This window comes from Colobus angolensis, unplaced genomic scaffold (assembly GCF_000951035.1).
Source record: "Colobus angolensis palliatus isolate OR3802 unplaced genomic scaffold, Cang.pa_1.0 Scaffold41, whole genome shotgun sequence".
Lineage (NCBI taxonomy): Eukaryota > Metazoa > Chordata > Mammalia > Primates > Cercopithecidae > Colobus > Colobus angolensis.
Window position 1 is genome coordinate 12530480 of NW_012117488.1, and position 18595 is coordinate 12549074.

The 18595-nt window shown below is 33.6% G+C and overlaps 1 pseudogene across 1 annotated transcript; it reads left to right on the forward strand.

Moving 5' to 3' along the window:
• The first annotated feature begins 7262 nt into the window (after window positions 1–7262).
• On the forward strand, window positions 7263–9410 carry LOC105521863 (annotated as a pseudogene). Its single transcript, XR_001003348.1, has one exon. The product of XR_001003348.1 is annotated as a phosphoserine aminotransferase pseudogene (transcript).
• The last annotated feature ends 9185 nt before the right edge of the window (window positions 9411–18595 follow it).

Here is an 18595-nt window from a genome sequence, read left to right on the forward strand (position 1 = left end):
ATTAGTAGTAGAGTAATTGGCAATGTGTATTATATATGCAGGTGGTAAGAGCTAGCAAACTAAGTTGTTCTGCAGGCTGAGCTCATCTGGTCTGTGGCCGAGTTACCCACACTAAGCAATATTTCTCCAAAGAAGTAACCATTCTTTTTCTCATTTACTATGCCTATCCATATTATTGCTTTACCCACCTCCTTAAAATAAACAGTCACCACTGGGACACTAACTGGGCACTGTCTTCAATCCACCTACTTATGATCACAGGTAACTTCTCCGTAATTTGTGACAATTATGCCACCTTGGTAAAGCTCATGACTGACACATGGTCTCATATTAGGTCTTCTGTCTGTCTAGAATGTTTTTTCCTATATAGTGTTTTTTTTTTTTTTTCTTTTGGTGGTCATGATCACTTCTTGTCATGTTAAAGTACCAGTAAAGCCTTTCCTAACTATCCAGTATATTAGTCATCCACCATCATTTTCTGCAGAAAATAGGATTCCCATTTGTCTGAAATGTTCATCAAAGAGTAGCATAAATGAGTTACAATTGCATCTTTCTCCCACCTAAGAGATATGTGGGCAGTTGGTAAAGCTAACTCAAGGCCCTTGTCCTGTCTTTTTCACATAATCACAGTGTGGCCACCCAGCATCAGACATCACTTCCACATTCTAGTCAGGAGGAAGTAAACAGCAAAGAAGGGGATATATCTGTGAAAGGAATGGAACTCTCCCAGAAATGTCAAGTCTTCTCACATTTTATTATTCAGAACTGCATCACATTGCCACAAGGAACACTTACAAATAGAATTTTTTGCCACATTGAACAACAGTGATATTCTATTAGCAATAAAAGATGGATAATGAATAGGCATCCAGCAGCATTTGTCAAATTTTCATAAACATCTTTTTGTAGTATTTGCTGACCTTACTTTGTTATTTTATTTCTTTATATGTTTATGTAGTTAATGTCCTCTTACTAAAAGGTGAGCTCTAGAAGATAAGAAGCCCTATTTCTCTTGTTTGTTTCTGCACCTCTAGAATCTAGAAAACTCTCTGGCACATAGTGTATGCTTCATAAATATTTTCATAGTAAAGGAATATTGGGTTAATTAAAGTTTAAACGGCAACTTTGCCTTATGTATTCCAAACTTATTAAACAAGTATTTTCTGTCTTAAATTGTCACAGAAAATGTCTTCACTATTTTCAGGTAATTGTCTAATGATTATTTATTATTCTAAAGAATTGTTGCATAGAATCAGGGATTGCAAATATTTAAGCAGTCATTACCTTTTTTGATTTTCAAGAATTCTAATACTTAAAGTTGAACATATTATTTTCCATAAAGCTAATTTCTCTACACACTTCTATTCCCTCTTTCAACCTCCTCCACAAACAACAGAAATGTAGGAAGCAACATATTTTCTAACAAATACCATATGCTAAAAACTCAGCGAGATATCACATATATAAATATTTTGAAGACTAAGAAAGTCACTAGTTTAATCAAGCTCTATAATGTTATAAATGAATGAAGGATTACTATTGTTGGCTTTATAAAGTCTCAATTTAATTTCTAAATTATATTATTTTATAAATGAAAGTCTACTTTATTTAAATTAAAAGGACTAAGCTACTTATTTTGATTCGGAGAGTACATGTGCAGGTTTTTTACATTAATACCTTGAGTAATGCTGAGGTTTGGGCTTCCCACGGATCCATTAACCAAATGGTAAACATATACCCAAAAAGTAGTTTTTCAACCCTTACCCCCTACCACTGTATCCCCTTTTGGGATTCCCAGTGTCTATTATTTCCATCTCTATGTCTATGTGTACCCATTGTTTAGTTTTCACTTGTAAAGTGACAACCTGCAGTATTTCATTTTTTGTTTCTGACTTATTTCACTTAGGATGATGGTCTCAAGCTCCATATGTGTTGCTGCAAAAGACAGAATTTCATTCATTTTTATGGCTGCATAGTATTCCATGGCATACATATACCACATTTGTTTTTCCAGTCAACCACTAATAGACCCTTAGGTTGATTCCATGATTTTGCTGTTGTGAATTGTGTTGTGATAAACATACAAGTGCAGGTGTCTCTTTGATGAAACAATTTCTTTTCCTTTGGATAGATATTGAGTAGTGGGATTGCTGGGTTGAATGGTAGTTCTATATTTATTTATCTGTGAAATCTCCAAACTGTTTTCTACAAAGGTTGGACTAATTTACATTCTCACCAACAGTGTATAAAGTCTTCCCTTTTCTCCACATCCTTGCCAATATCTGTTATTTTTTGACTTTTTAATAATAGTCAATCTGACTGGTCTGAAATAGAATCTCATTGTGATTTTAATCTGCATTTCTCTGACTATAGTTATGTTGAGCACTTTTTAATATGTTTGTTGTCCTCTTGTATGTCTTATTTTGAGAAGTGTCTGTTCATGTCCTTTGCCCACTTCTTAATTGGGTTATTTGTTTGGTTTTTGTTGATTTGTTTAAGTCCCTTATATATTCTGGATATTAGTCTTTGTCAGATGCACAGTTTGCATTTTTTTCTCCCATTCTGTAGGTTGTCAGTTTACTCTGTTGACTATTTTTTTTATGTGCCGAAGTTTAGTTTAATTAGGTCTCATTTGTCCATTTTTATTGTTGCATTTGCCTTTAACCTTAATTACAAATTCTTTGCCTTGGCCAATATCTAGAAGAGTTCTTCTTAGATTTTCTTCTAGGAATTGCATAGTCTCAGGTCTTATATTTAAGTCTTCAGTCTATCTTGAGTTAATATTTGTATATGGTGAGAGGTAGGGGTCCACTTTTACTACATATGGCTAGCCAGGTTTCTCAATGTCATTTATTGAATAGAGTATTGATTTCGCAGTTTATTTTTGTAAACTTTGTCAACAATCGGTTGGTTGTAGGTGTGTGGCTTTATGTCTGAGTTCTCTATTCTGTTCCATTGATCTATGTGTATTCTTTTGTACCAATACCATGCTGTTTTAGTTACTACAGCCTTGTCATATAGTTTGAAGTCAGGTAATGTGGTGCCTCTGGCTTACTAAAGTTATTTGTCAGGTCAAGGAGTCTTTTGAGGAAAGCTTTACGGTCTTTTACATATAAGATCATGTCGTCAGCAAACAGACACTTTTACTTCCTCTTTTTCAATTTGGTTGTCTTTTCTTTCTTTTCATTGTCAGATTTTTCTGGCTAAGACTTCCAGTACCATGGTTAAATAGGAGTGGTGAGAGTAGACATCCTTGGCTGGCTGAAGTTCTGAGGAATGCTTTCAATGTTTCCCGTTCAGTATCATGTTGGCTGCAGGTTTGTCTTACAGTATGTTCCTTCAATGCCTAGTTACTTGAGAGGTTTTATTATGAAGGGCTACTAGATTTTATGGAACGCTTTTCCTGCATCCATTGAGATGATATGATTTTCTCTTTTAATTTTGTTTATGTGGTGAATCACATTTATTGACTTGCAGATGTTGAACCATTCCTATATTCTTGGGATGAAACCTACTTGATCATGATGAATTATCTTTCTTCTGTACTCTTGGATTCAGTTTGCTAGTATTTTCTTGAGGATGTTTGTGTCTATATTCCTCAAGGATATTAACCTGTAGTTTTCTTTTTTTGTTGTATTCTTGCCAAATTTTGGTAACAGGGTGATACTAGTTTTGTAGAGTGAGTTAGAAAGGAATCCCTACTCCCTGATTTCCTAGAATACTTTCAGTAAGACTGTTAACAGTTCTTCTTTATATGTCTGATAGAATTCCGCTGAGAATCCGTCCAATCCTCAACAATTTTTGGTTGGTAGGTTTTTCATTATTGATTTGACTTTATAAATCATTATTAGTTGCACAAGATTTCAATTTCTTCCTGATTCAATCTTGGGAGTTACACTTTCGGTTATTTATCAATTTCCTCTAGGTTTTCTAGTTTGTATACATAGAGGTGTTCGTAGTAGTCTCTGAGAATCTTTTATATTTTTGCAGTATCAACTGCCATGAGACATTTGTCATTTCTGATTGTACTTATTTGATTCTTTCTCTTTTTTTCTTGGTTTATCTAACTAGCATTTTATTTATTTTGTTTAACCTTTCAAAGAACCAACTTTTTTGTTTCATTGAGCCTTCATTGATTGTTTTATAAATTTTAAAATCAATTTAATTTAGTTCCACTCTGATCTTTTTTATTTATTTTCTTCTGCTAGCTTAGTATTTTGTTTGCTCTTGTTTTTCTAGTTCCTTGAGGTAAGGCATTCGTTTGTTAATTTAAGATATTTGTATCTTTTTGATCAGGCATTTGGCACTATGAACTGTCATCTTAACACTGCTTTTGCTGTATGCCAGAGGATTTTATATGTTGTATCTCTATGTTCATTTGAGATAATTTTTTTGATTTCTACCTTAGTTTCTTTGATTCCCTCAAAGTCATTCAGGAGCAAGTTGTTTAGTTTCCATGTACTTGTGTGATTTCAATTTAATGTTGTTGAAGTGAACCCTATGTCATTATATAACATGCTTCTGTGTGTGTGTGTGTGTGCGTGTGTGTGCTGTTCTGCTTATTGTTGTGAGTTTAAAGTCTGTTTTATCTATTATAAGAAATGCCAACCTCTGCTCTTTTTTGTTTTTCTTTTGTGTGATGTATCTTTCTCCACCCCTTTACTTTGAACCTCTGGTGTCAGTACATGTTAGGTACATCTCCTGAAGGCAGCAGATGTTTCGGTCTCATTTTTTAAATTTAATTTGCCAATCTGTAACTTTTAAGTGGAGCATTTACATCAGTTATGCTCGATATTAATATTTATTTATTTATTTATTTTTATTATACTTTAAGTTCTAGGGTACATGTGCATAACGTGCAGGTTTGTTACATATGTATACTTGTGCCATGTTGGTGTGCTGCACCCATCAACTCGTCAGCACCCATCAATTCATCATTTATATCATGTATAACTCCCCAATGATATTAATATTTATATGTTATATGTAAGGCTTTGCATCACCATGTTTTTAGCTAGTTACTTTGTAGTGCTTATTTAATTGCTTTGAAGGATTGGTAAATTTGTACTTACATGTTCCTTTATGGTAGCAAGTATTATCCTTTTGTTTTCATGTTTAGAACTCCTTTGAGCATTTCTTGTAGGTTCGTCTAGTGGTGACAAAGTTTTCTAGCATCTATCCTCTAGCTTGTCTAGGAAAGGCTGTTTCTCCTTAATTTATAAAGTTCAGCTTAGCAGCATATGAACTGGTTTATAAGGTTTCTGCTGAGAAGAACCTGTATGCTGTTAGTCTGATGGAATTTCCTTTATAGATTTGACCTTCCATAGCTGTCTTTAAGATCTTTTCTTTAGCATTGACCTTGGATAGCTTGATGACTATGAATATGCTTTGGTGATGTTCATCTTGTGTAGTATCTAGCAGGTGTTCTCTAAATTTCCTATATCCGGATTTTTACCTTTGTAACCACGTTAAAAAAAATCTTAAATTATTCTCTCTAATATGTTTTCCAAGTTGTTTTTTTTTTTCTTCTCGCTCAGGAATGCCAATAAGTCATAGATTTTGGTTGCTTTACGTAATCCCATATTTCTCAAAGGCTTTGTTCTTTCAAAAAGCTTTTTTGTTTTTTTTTTTTGGCTGACTGTGTTAATTTGAAAGACTAGTTTTCAAGCTCTGAATTATTTTCTTCCGATTGGTCTAGTCTATTTTTGAAACTTTCTATTGTGTTCTGCAATTCTTTTAGTGAATTTTTAAATTCCACAGTTCTGTTATATATGCATATATATATCTCTCCATACATATTTATAGCCATTTATATATATATATGAAGCTATGTACATATATCTCTATATATCTATATATATCTCCAAATTGCTGTAATAATATGTAGCCATCTCATCTCTCATATCTTGAATAAATTTTCTGGTTTTGTTGTATTGGTTTTCAACTTTCTCTTGTATCTCATTGAGTTTCCTTGCAACCCATATTTTGAATTCTTTATCTGTTATTTCAGAATTTTCATTCCTGTTAGGATCTATTGCTAGAGAGCTATTGTGATCCTTTGAAGGTGTCAAAACACTCTTTTTGTACTGCTGGAGATCTTGTACTGATGCCTTCTCATGTGAAAGAGTTGTTGCTTCTTGTTTTTGAATTTGCTATCATTTGTACGAGACTTTTAAATGTTTCATTCTTTTTTTCCTTGAGGGTATGACTGTGGTGTATGTTGCATATGATCATCTGGCTTCATTTCTGGTTGCTTTCAGAGGGCTAAGGCTCTGTATGAGTTCCTTCGTTGTGGATAGAATTTCTGTGGTGGTTTACTCAAATGTTGCTTATTGTTCAAGTGTTTTTAGAAAGATGCCATGTTAAATAAGTATAACTGGGGATGTTAGTAACACTTTTATAACATAATCACCTATATGTAGAATGAGAAAGTTTCTGAATTTCTAGCACCAAAATTAAATTTCATCCTTTCTAAAAGTAGGCCATCTAGGAAACGGTTACTTTTGAATTCCCTGACCTTTTATATTTTTGAATGCAAAGGAAATCTGTTAGTTGTTTGACTGTTTTTCAGTTTGCTGGAGACTTAAATTGAGCACCCAATGCCATTTACTGATTCTCACTACTTGGAAAGAAAATTTCCAAAGAATAAAGACAGAGTAATTTCCATGAATTCTCTGGTAGTTTCTTTACAGATAAATCATAGAAAATGGATGTAATTATTACTATATTTCCATTACTAAGTAATAATTATTGACACGTATTACTTTAAATTATCCAGCAATTTCTTTTCCGGTGAGAGAATTGAGGAACTGAAAACTATTGCTTTGCCACATTACTCAGAATCACAAAATTGGCTTTAAAATGGTGTTAAAACTACACTCCAAGTTTCCTGACTCCTAAGCTTGTGTTTAGACCATTTCTTTACTAGGGTGCCTAATAGATGGACAATTGAAAAGGGTCATAAATTTTTTTTTTTTCAGGACAATAGGGTGCCATTTAAATACCCAGAAAGAAACAACTTGCCCACTGTTATACTGATTCCCTGAAAGACTTCAAAGGATGAAGAGTTTACAACCACAGTATTCAATAGGCCTTGGGTCAGTGTAGAATCAGAGTTACCTTTATGTTTTAAAATAAATTTGACTTTAATTAAATTTATGTATTTGTTTCTTTGTTGTCTGCTTAGAAGACCAGGCAAATCATTGTAAGTTTGTGTTCTCCACTCACTTAACCACTTATCTTTAAGAATTACCTAGCTGGGAATGCTAGCCCTTCACGCAATTGGTCTTCCTTGGTTGAGTCGCCACCCGCGCTGCCACACCGTGGACGCCCCGAGGCAGGTGGTCAACTTCGGGTCTGGTCCTGCCAAGCTGCCTCACTCAGTGTTGTTAGAGATAAAAAAGGAGTTATTGGACTACAAAGGGGCTGGCTTTAGTGTTCTTGAAATAATCACAGGTCATCAGATTTTGCCAAGATTATTAACAATACAGAGAATCTTGTGCGGGAATTGCTAGCCGTTCCAGACGACTGTAAGGTGATTTTTGTGCAAGGAGGTGGGTCCGGCCAGTTCGGTGTTGTCCCCTTAAAACTGATTGGCTTGAAAGCAGAAAGATGTGCGGACTATGTGGTGACAGGAACTTGGTCAGCTAAGGGTTGCAGAAGAAGCCAAGAAGTTTGAGACTATAAATATAGTTCACCCTAAACTTGGGAGTTACACAAAAATTCCAGATCCAAGCACCTGGAACCTCAATCCGGATGCCTCTTACGTGTATTACTGAGCAAATGAGATGGTGCATGGTGCGGAGTTTAACTTTATACCCCATGTCAAGGGAGCAGTACTGGTTTGTGTCATGTCCTCAAACTTCCTGTCCAAGCCAGTGGATGTTTCCAAGTTTGGTGTGATTTTTGCAGGTGCTCAGAAGAATGTTGGCTCAGCTGGTGTCACCGTGGTGATTGTCTGTGATGACCTGCTGGGGTTTGTCCTCTGAGAGTGTCCCTCAGTCTTGGAATACGAGGTGCAGGCTGGAAACAGCTCCTTGTACAACACGCCTCCATGTTTCAGCATCTGCATCATGGTCTTGGTCCTGGAGAGGATTAAAAACAATGGAGGTGCCACAGCCATGGAGAAGCTTACCTCCATCAAATCTCAAATGATTTATGAGATTATTGATAATTCTCAAGGATTCTACGTATGTCCAGTGGAGCCCCAAAGTAGAAGCAAGATGAATATTCCATCCCTCACTGGCAATACCAAAGGAGATGATGCTTTAGAAAAAACATTTCTTGATAAAGCTCTTGAACTCAATATGTTGTCCTTGAAAGGGCATAGGTCCGTGGGACGCATCCGGGCCTCTCTGTATAATGCTGTCACGATTGAAGATGTTCAGAAGCTGGCCGCCTTCATGAAAAATCTTTTGGAGATGCATCAGCTGTGAACACATCCTAACCAGGATATACTCTGTTCTAGAACATACAAAGTTTAAAGCAACCTGGGGATGGCTACAAAAAGTTAACAAACAGAGTATTTTTCTCAAATGAACATGTTTATTGTAGATTCTTCTTTTTTGAAAGAACAACAGCAAAACATCTACAGCTCTGTAAAGCTGGTGGGACCTAATGTTCACCTTAATTCTGACTTGAACTGGAAGCATTTTTAAAAATCTTCTCATTGCTTTTCTAACAAATTCCTACTTATTTTGCCTTTGTTGCTACTTTTTCTAGTTAGATTTCAAATTTGCTTGTAGACTTAATAATGTAAGTTGCAATTAATTATTTCTGGAGTCATGGGAACACACAGCATAGAGGGTAGGTGGGGCCCTCTAGGTGCTGAATCTAAACATCTGTGGGGTCTCCTGGGTTCAGCGGCTGTTGATTCAAGGTCACCAATGACCATTGGAGGAGTAGTTTAAGAGTACTGGGCAAAGGGCAAACTGTAGATCAATCATTATACTGTTATTACAAGAGAAGTGACATACTTTATGTATGTTTATATTAGCATGGTCTGTTTTTAATACCATATACTTTATATTTCTATACATTTATATTTCTAATAATACAGTTATCACTGATACATGTAGAACTTTTAGAATTTATTAAATCCTTGACCTTCTGCATTATAGCATTCCTTTAGCAACAGTTGCACCCTGTCCCCAGTCTTCTTCTTCCTCTTTTTAAGCTCCTTTATGACAAAGATGTAGAAGCTCTTGACTCATTTTTACCGTTCTTTCTATAGGTAGAAGAGAAAACTGATTGGTTGGTTGGTTTTCAATTATGCCATTAAACTAAACATTTCTGTTAAATTACCTTATCCTTTGTTCTCTTGACTGTTTTCTTTGTAATGTTTGACGATGACAGTGATACTTTGTTGAAAAGTCTTTCCCCTAATGTTTATCTATTGTCAGCATTTTATGGTGAATAAGTGAAGAACATAAAAGTCCTAAAACATCTAAAAAAATTACCTAGGATGGAATAAGATGGAAATGATAGCAATGAAAAATAAAGTTGCAGTTACAGTTTTGAGTTTTTCTACTTTAAATTGCATTATGTACCTACTAATGAAGACTAAAAAGTTTATTTCAGTATTAAAACCTTCCCCATAAATAATGAAATAGGAACGCCTGATAGTATAGCTAATAGTACGTAAGGATTTTTTTATATATTTACTTTTAAAAATCAAAATGTATATCTTAACTCAGTTTTGGTATCAAATGGCTCATTGCAGTCATTTAGATTCTTCAAGGTAAATTTTACTTGGTGCTGATAGAAATTTTATTCAAGATTTCCTGATAGTAAAAAAAAAAGCTGATTTTTTTTTCTTGCATGTGACAAAAGCAAAAAAATACAATAAAATGTCTTTGCATTTGTTAAAAGGCTGAGAAGAATTTGTAATGATAGTATAACTATGAATACAGAGTCTATAATTATCACTTGCTAGCTCCAAAATACAAATTTTTCAAGAGTTTTATTTGCAAATTATATTTCCCTGGATTCAAGAAATATACAAGAGAATAGAAAAGAAGAAAGAGGGAGAGAAAAAAGAGGGAGGAAGAGAGAGTGAGAAAAAAAGAAAGAGGGAGTGAGGAGGAGGGAAAGGAGGAACAATAGGGTGGAGGTAGAGGAGATGGTAACCAGGGAAAACACAATGTCTCCTAATGCTACGTTCTTCTCTGGCTAAAAGATAAGAAATAATAAAGAAAGAATTATTATGTAGTCTTAGAGAATTATTTCCAATGTGTTTTGCATGTAACACATAACATGTAACTACTGTTAATGGAAGGTTCCTATCCCTTCCTCTTCCCCTCCCTCTCTCATATCACTTTTTCTTTCTCTTGATTTCTCTTTCTGTTCTTTGGATATTTCCATTTCCTTTCTTTCTAATCGAATGCAGTCTATTCACCTGAATTACAATGTCATGCTGACTTAAGTCTTTTTGCTTCTTTATCTTTCTTTATCTTTTTCTATCTTTTCACTTTATCTACAGTGAAAAAAAATCACTGTACCATAGAAAATCCAAATTAAAGTAAGAAATTCATGAGGCATAAGTGATTCTGATTCTTTTCACCAATATATAGTGGCCTCTTTTTAAGCTATGGAGGATCTTTTGAAAGACAGTGGAATATTTATCTTGCAGACAGATTGATAGTAGAACTGAAATAGTAATGAGAACAGTTTATATCAGAACATGTACAATTAAATTTGGTTAAAAAATTTGTAGGTTACATGGGAAATATTTCCTTCTTGTTGAAAGGTATATAGTATTTTAAGAACATGAAGTTTCTTATTATAGCATTTCAGGTTTGAGAGAAGATTAAAGAATATTGATATATCTAACTTTGAGAATCTAACTTTCATTTTCTTTTGAAATTCTTTCAGTATTATAACACTCATGTTTATTATTTCCCTATGAAACATTTCTGAAACATCTGCTGAGTTTTAAATATTAAGAGATATTAATATTACAAGAAATGTATGGTATATTCTTGAGGTAACATTAAGAGCTGCTTCTTACTACTAAATGTTTATAACTGTTATTATTTGTAGATATTCATTCAAATATACAAAAAATATGTCCCTATGAATAAAATGAATACTTTCTATGTATTTGAAAATTACATTTTAAATTATTCTTATGTAACACATTTACCAAATGTATTTCACTTATTATATGCAGAGGATAATTGAAAGTCATTTGGTGGTGTTTTTATTCAAACATGATAAGTACAGAAAATAAATGCCATTCCAACTGTTTGATTCTTCCATTTTAACTTCGAGAAGAAATTGAAGTTGCTTAAAAATTTTTTTCTTGACATATTGCAGCTAAAGTTCTTCAACTTATGCCTTTAGTTTGCAAACATTGAGGGAAATTGCCCAGAAATATTCAGCTAGCTGAATAAATTAAGACCTAATGTGCTTGAAGAAAGATGTTTTGAGAGTATCCTTTTGGGGTGATGTTCTCACCAATTTACATGCAAGAGTGAATTTGTATCATTTAAACTAATTTTCAAAATGTTTGACAAAGACCAGCATTATCTCCTGCTCAGAAACCTCCTCTAAAAGTAGTCACGTTGTTCATGGAAATCAAACTGCTGAGTTTTCTTTTGCTCCTTTTAAGGGCTTTTGATCCTTATATGGATATAAGAACCTGTTTTGCATATACCATTAGACAAAAATCATGAATATTAAGCCATTATTTTTACATTAGCAAGTTTTCCCAAGGTGGGTTTTTAACATTTTAAAGACATTTTGTTTTGTGTGTTACTCTCTTTTTGTCTAATCACCTCTAAAATTATGAACACTGCAAGAATAATACATACTGAATAACAAAACAGCCTGAAGTATTTATAACTAAGAAAGCAACTGTTAAATGTTCATAAACAAAGTTGTTTGGAGACTCCTTTATTAATTTTTAATTTATCTTCAGTCAATTTCTCATTACTTCCAAATTCCTGTAGGGGATTCTGTTAATTAGTCATATGTAAAATATTCATTAAAACCAGCTTTCTATTTTCTTCTTTTATTGCAAATTTACATTTCTAATCTTATAACCAAAATAAATGCCATTGGGTAGAGGAACCACATTAATTTTGATCAGCCACCTAAAATAGAAGCCCATATAGCAAAAAATATGGTAATATAAAATAGACTAATATTGAGGTACTATATTGGTTGATCACCCTTTTGCAATAGCAGATGGATATCTAGTTCATGTTTGAAAAAATATCAACACTACATAAAATCGAGTATATTTGAAATCTACTAAAGTAATCTAAGATGAAGTAATGATGATTTTGTATCTGTATACTTTTGCACATTAAAAACATTTCAGAAACAACATATAGTTTAGTTGGGGATTCAAACTTAATCAACAGCAACAATGTTGACATTAAATTTAAATCATTGGGTAGCAAAAGTTTTACTGAGTTTCTTCAGTTGTTATTTGTTTTAAAATATTTTGCTTGTCTTTCCTTACTATGCCTTATGTAGTTTCGATTCTGTGCTGCAAATAGCAAAGTAGTATAGGAAACAGAACATCAATGTGAGCTTAGTATTACTAATATAACTGTTGACTTTTCTCCTAACATAGCATATCTTAGTAAAGCATTAATACAAACACCTCTAAAAGAAATATATGTCAGCAATATGAGCAAAGTTTGCAAAGCCAGGCATAGTATTTTCAGAGTGAAATTCTTGGTTTCTTTGAAAACTCTTAGACTTCTAAGGGTTTGGATACATCTTAGAAATATATAGCTTGGGTACACCTCAGAAGTCTAAGAGTTTGGATAGACCTTAGAATTATCCTAACGTAACTCATCTCTTCTTAAAGTCTATGTCCAAATCTTAATTAATGACTGAAGAGTCATTAATTAAAATATGTAAAATATAACTACCGGATTAGAAAGTTTACTAAAATGAAATAATATTATTTACTGGAAAAAGTGGGAAAAAGAATATTTTATAGGAAGGAAAATGTAATTACACTCAAACAAATAGAGCATATTTTGTTTGCTCTTATGCAGAGTGGAAAATTTACTGCCAAATCAAAGTCCTCATGAGTGACCACACATTTACAGCATAGAAACATTTAGTAACATTAAGCACAGGTCTCAAGGTTCTAGCTCTGTCTTCTGAGATTAAGTCAAAAAGTAGGCAAAGATTTAGGTAGCACATACTGCTTCAATAACAAAACCAACTGAACAGATTGTTTAGAGTTACACATATCAACATTAAAAATATATTTGTTTAATAAACAGAAAATCTAACAGAAGACTGAATTTGAGGAAGACAAAACGGCAATATTGAACCAGATCTCTAAGTAATAGATGGAAATATCTTCCAGGAAATAGTTATAGTACTCAATGGCCAATCATTACAGTCCACGTGCCAGGTTAATTTTACCTATCAGTCAACACTCTTTTAAAATAGTTATTCTCCTAAAATCCCACCTAACCTGATTATTATCTAGCCTGCATTGATTTCTACACTTGAACACAAAAATATTGTCATTCCACAGTAATATACACATCTAAACTAATCTAACTAATCTACCAGTCTAACATTGTAATAATTTTTTGAAGGTTGACTTAACATGCCTTGCTGGCAAAGAATTTATACTTGCCCTCTACACATTAGCAGTCATGACTGCACAGTTGCATGATTTTTTAGTCTTGAAGCAGCCCAATTATCAAGTATTCCCTAACTTATATAAAGCCCTTTACCATATCTTAGAGTCTCTTCTTTATTTGACTCTATAATTTCCCTTGATCATATACTATGTTTCTAGCTTGAAAATCATCCTCATGTCTTAGATGGTGGAGTGAATAGTAATAAAAGAAGAAGATGGAATTCAATCATCTCTTTTACCGGTGAGGACTTTGAGGTCAAGCACAGGTATACTCAGTGAACAGAGGGTCAGCTGGACCTGGAGCCACTTCACATGCCCATTCTCCATTAAAAAAAAAAAAAATTGAAAGTAAAAAAAGAGGTTGGATAGTGTGTGTGAGTGAGTGTTCTATGAGAAGAAAAATAAAAACACCTGGGTGTTTAAGTTCTACCTCAACCTCTACCCTGAGGCAAATGTTTAAAGTTTCCTCATCTGAACAAGGCAAAATAATTTCCTGCTTTGTTTCCACGGTGCTGTGAGGCCCCAGTAATACCTACATAAGCATACTCTAGTATATAAGGATAAGTCATAATAATATAGTAAATTATACCATCTGCCCTTTGTTCTATGAGTTTTTCAAAATACTCTCAACATAGCCCATCATGTTGCTGAACTCAGTTACTGAAACTCCTCAGATAGTTATCTTTCTAAACTTTATTTCAGACAAAATATAATGAGTTTTCCTATAACCACTAATGTTTTGTCCCTAATATGTCTTTGTTCTATGCTCAGTATTTAAAGAGTTTTTAAAAAGACATGTGTGTGTGCGCAGACACATGCACATGTGTGTTTTACAGGAATACTTTGACCAGTTTAGTTTCCTGTAGAAGTGGGATGGTAGCTTTCCCAAAGAATCAATAACAACACTGTCTCAGAAATGTGAGAGTTATTTTTTTTTCTGAACGTATCCTCAGCTGTATCTGAAAGACGCTTTCAAATTCAATCTGTGGTTCCTTTTTGGGTACATCTCCCCACAACCAGAGAGTTTCCCATTTAAAATATTGCCACATGCAGCAGGCTTTTGCTCCTAAAAAGACTGTGTTTCATCTTTACCAAAATATATTCTTCATTTATTTTGAAACAAAGAAACTGTGAGCAAAAGCAGTGTCTTTTAATAAAGAATACTTACATTTTACACTATTCTAAAAATGTTTTCTGTCCCATCTTTCAGTAGCTGATAGGAAGCTGAGTATTTTGAAAACAAAATAAAACAAAACAAAATGGCATAATGCAACTTGGGGAAATCATGTAATATATTTTGTTTTACTGTTTGCGCTATGAAAATCAAAGCAAACTACAGTTATTATTACGAATATATCTGGTTTTTCCAATAGATTTACATGAAATAGTTACTCATAAAGTTATATCTCAACAGTTTCAAAAGTATCTGCTATCTCAAATATTTTTAAGGAAATGATTAGTGATCAAATGCATGTAAAATTATTAAAAGGGCAGTTTTTATTAAGAATATAATTAATTTGTTTTTGTTTTTATATTTGTAAAGAATCAACTAAGCAATTATATACACTACACTAAAACATATTCACAGTAGAGCAACACAATTAAATATTGTATCATATCATTTGGTTACATGGCTAGGGTTTTATCATAGCAAATGATCTTTTCTTCACTATGCAACAAAAAAGAAAATGTTATTATCCACCACCACTTTAAACACTAGTAACAACTTATGCACAAAACTTCACAGGTGTAAAAAGTAGTGTAAAACATTTAGAGATTTTTTTATATACATTCAAAAATCTTTGTAAGTTAGGATTCAGGTTGAAAAGGGTGGGATTTACAATGGAATTAAAGATTAAGAATTCATCATTGCAAAATGACATTTCTTTTGACAGCATAATTCAATTGCTACTCAAAAATAAATCATTTATGTTTCAAATGCTGTGAATATTTATTTAGTGTCATACCTGTCATTTGTTTGATTTATTTCCCCAAGGATAGAGAAGAACAACTGTATATCTCTTATCATGGAGCCAAAATTATTTCTGGTAGCAAAAAAATCACAATGGCATGTACCTTAAAATGAGCAGCACAATTCTTTTGTGTGATAATAAATCACGAAAACAGCCAATAGAATTCTCCTGACGCCACTCAATTTGCTCTGAAGCCATTACTTTATAAAATATCATTCAAATGCAACATTGGAAAAATCTATCCAGGCTATTTTACAGGATGATATTTTTATCACATTTAATAAAAACAAAAGGAGTCAAATTCCCCAGATATTTCCAAAATTTAACTCACAGTGGAGTCTCAAATAATATTTTTGTGCCTATATTGTCATGCCTGTACCAATATTTTCCCTAGGATCCACTCATAAGGATGCCTTAAGGGTCTAACATGAATGCCAGAACTGATCATAGGTAAAAATTGAGAAAAAATTCTAGGAAGTTAAGACAGACACTGAATTAATTGAGTTAGACATCTAAATTAAGGCACTACCAATTTGGGGTAGAAATGAGTCTTATTTTAATTAGATTACAGTGTATCTGTAAATTAATATGCCAATATTTTAAAACGACATTTGAAATTAACTTACCTCTAAACTAACACAGCTTCAATTTTATCATGTTGTTGGGGATCAGTAGATTTAATATATACATATCATTCAGCAGACAAAATGTTTATATATACACACATACATATATGTATACATATATGTATATAAAATGTACATATAAACATTTATATATACACACATATATATACATGTATAAATATATGTGTGTGTGTGTGTGTGTGTGTGTATAAACATTTTGCCTGCTGAATGACTTTGGGCAAAGCATTAACACTCTGTAAAAGGCAATGATAATTTCTTATCTTGTACTATTGTTGCCAAGATTGATCAAAGATTTATGTGAAAGTTGCACTGTCACACAAAGCTTTATACTAATATAATGGATTACTGTGCTAATGGTAGTGATTAATATTTTGGGCCAATTTAACAAGATTACATTTTCATCCAACTTTAATGTAGTCTTTGGTAGTTAATCCACCCTGCATAAACCAAATAAAATATATAGATTTATCAGATAATTTAATCTTTTTTTATATGTAATAGATGTACATATTTTTGGAGTACATGTGATAATTAGACATATTCATGTAATATGTAACAACCAAATCAGGGTAATTGGGATATTCATCACCTTAAATATTTAATTTTCTCTTTATGCTAAGAACATTCAAATTGATAGATCTGAATCTTAATGAAAATCTGTTGGCAAAAATAAAGTAATGAATTGGCACAGAAATCAATGCATCATGGTAAGTGGAGTGTATGCTGAAGTAGGTAATGCATTTGGGGTTCTAATCACTTTATACATCCTCCATTTGGTTTCTGTCGGTCTGTGAAATATATGGATCGGATTATAGATCTACCAATTTTCTATTTAGCAATAAATTTTCTTATGTATTTACAAAATAAAAAAATCAATGTTGTTTTATAGATCACAAATAACGTAACAATACTGACAGTAAATTGTACTTTTATGAGTCAAACATTATTTCATAGCCATTAGCGCAAATGGTCTTCAACATATCCACCTCCCCCTAAAAAGCTGTGATGTGAGAATAGTAGAACAGACATTACTATCCCATTTTACAGAAAAGGTCACTAATGCCAATTAAGGTTATAAGTGTCAAGAATAAAACCATAAGGTGTTCAATTGGCACTCGAGTCCAGATTATTTTTTAATTTCAAGAGAAAAAAAGAGTTTCAGAATTCCTTATGATAGAGGAGTGCTGGAAATGGAAGAGCATGGTCCCATTAAATGATACAGAAGGAGGGAAGGGAAGTGCTGGGTGTAGGAGGGCATGGTCCCTGGCTAGGGCTCCACTCCCATGGACCTAGGTGAGGACAGGAACTGCTGTCATTTCCCCCAAATGTTGCGTTTCCCAAGACCACCCTGACCCACTACATCCCCATCCTGGGCCTCTAAAATCCCGAGACCCCAGCAAGGCAAAGACAGAGGCAACTGGCAGAGACAGAGCAGCCGTTCGGCAGAAGACACAGGTGGCTGGACTCAGAGGAGGGCACACTGGCAGGCCATCGAAGGGCGGGATGAGGCAGAGTTTGACCTGGGCATTCGGAGGAAAGCTGGGGTTGCCAAATGGCGCAACTCTGAGGGAAAACCATCTCCCTTCTGGCTCCTCTATCATCGGAGAGCTACTCCCACTCAAGAAAACTTTGCACTCATTCTCCAAGCCCACATGTGATCTGATTCTTCCGGTACACCAAGGCAAGAACCCAGGATACAGAAAGCCCTCTGTCCTTGTGACAAGATAGAGGGTCTAATTGAACTGGTTAACACAAGCCGTCTATAGATGGCAAACTAAGAGAGCACCCTGTAACACGCGCTCACTGGGAGTTCAAGGAGCTGTAAACATTCACTCCTAGACACTGCCATGGGGTTGCAGCCCCACAGCCTGACCATTTGTATACTCCTGTAGAGAGGTCTGAGCAGCAGAGCTCTGAAGAAGTGAGCCACACCCCCTGCCTCAAACCCTGTTAGGGGGACAAGCAAACTTTTCCCGTTTCACTTAAAACATATTTCTGATAAATGAAAAAAGTCACTGATCATAGAGCATGTTTATTTCTATTAAAAATAAAATTTTCCATGAGTTAAAAGATAGATTAAAATATAGATTAAAGTGCTTTATTTCACTTATTAATATATAAAAGCAAGAAAATTAAACATATTTAGTTTTCATTAAATATTTTTAATAAATGGTGTTAAAATAATTATTCACTGAAGTTTTTAGATATTTGGCACTTCTTAGCAAGTTCAAATAGCACATCAGAACTAAAAATATATATATATAATTATTACATGACATTTAAAAGTATTAGTGTTTTTTTCTCTGGATTTAAACATGAATAAATAAATCATATTATATCTGCAAAACCTCTAG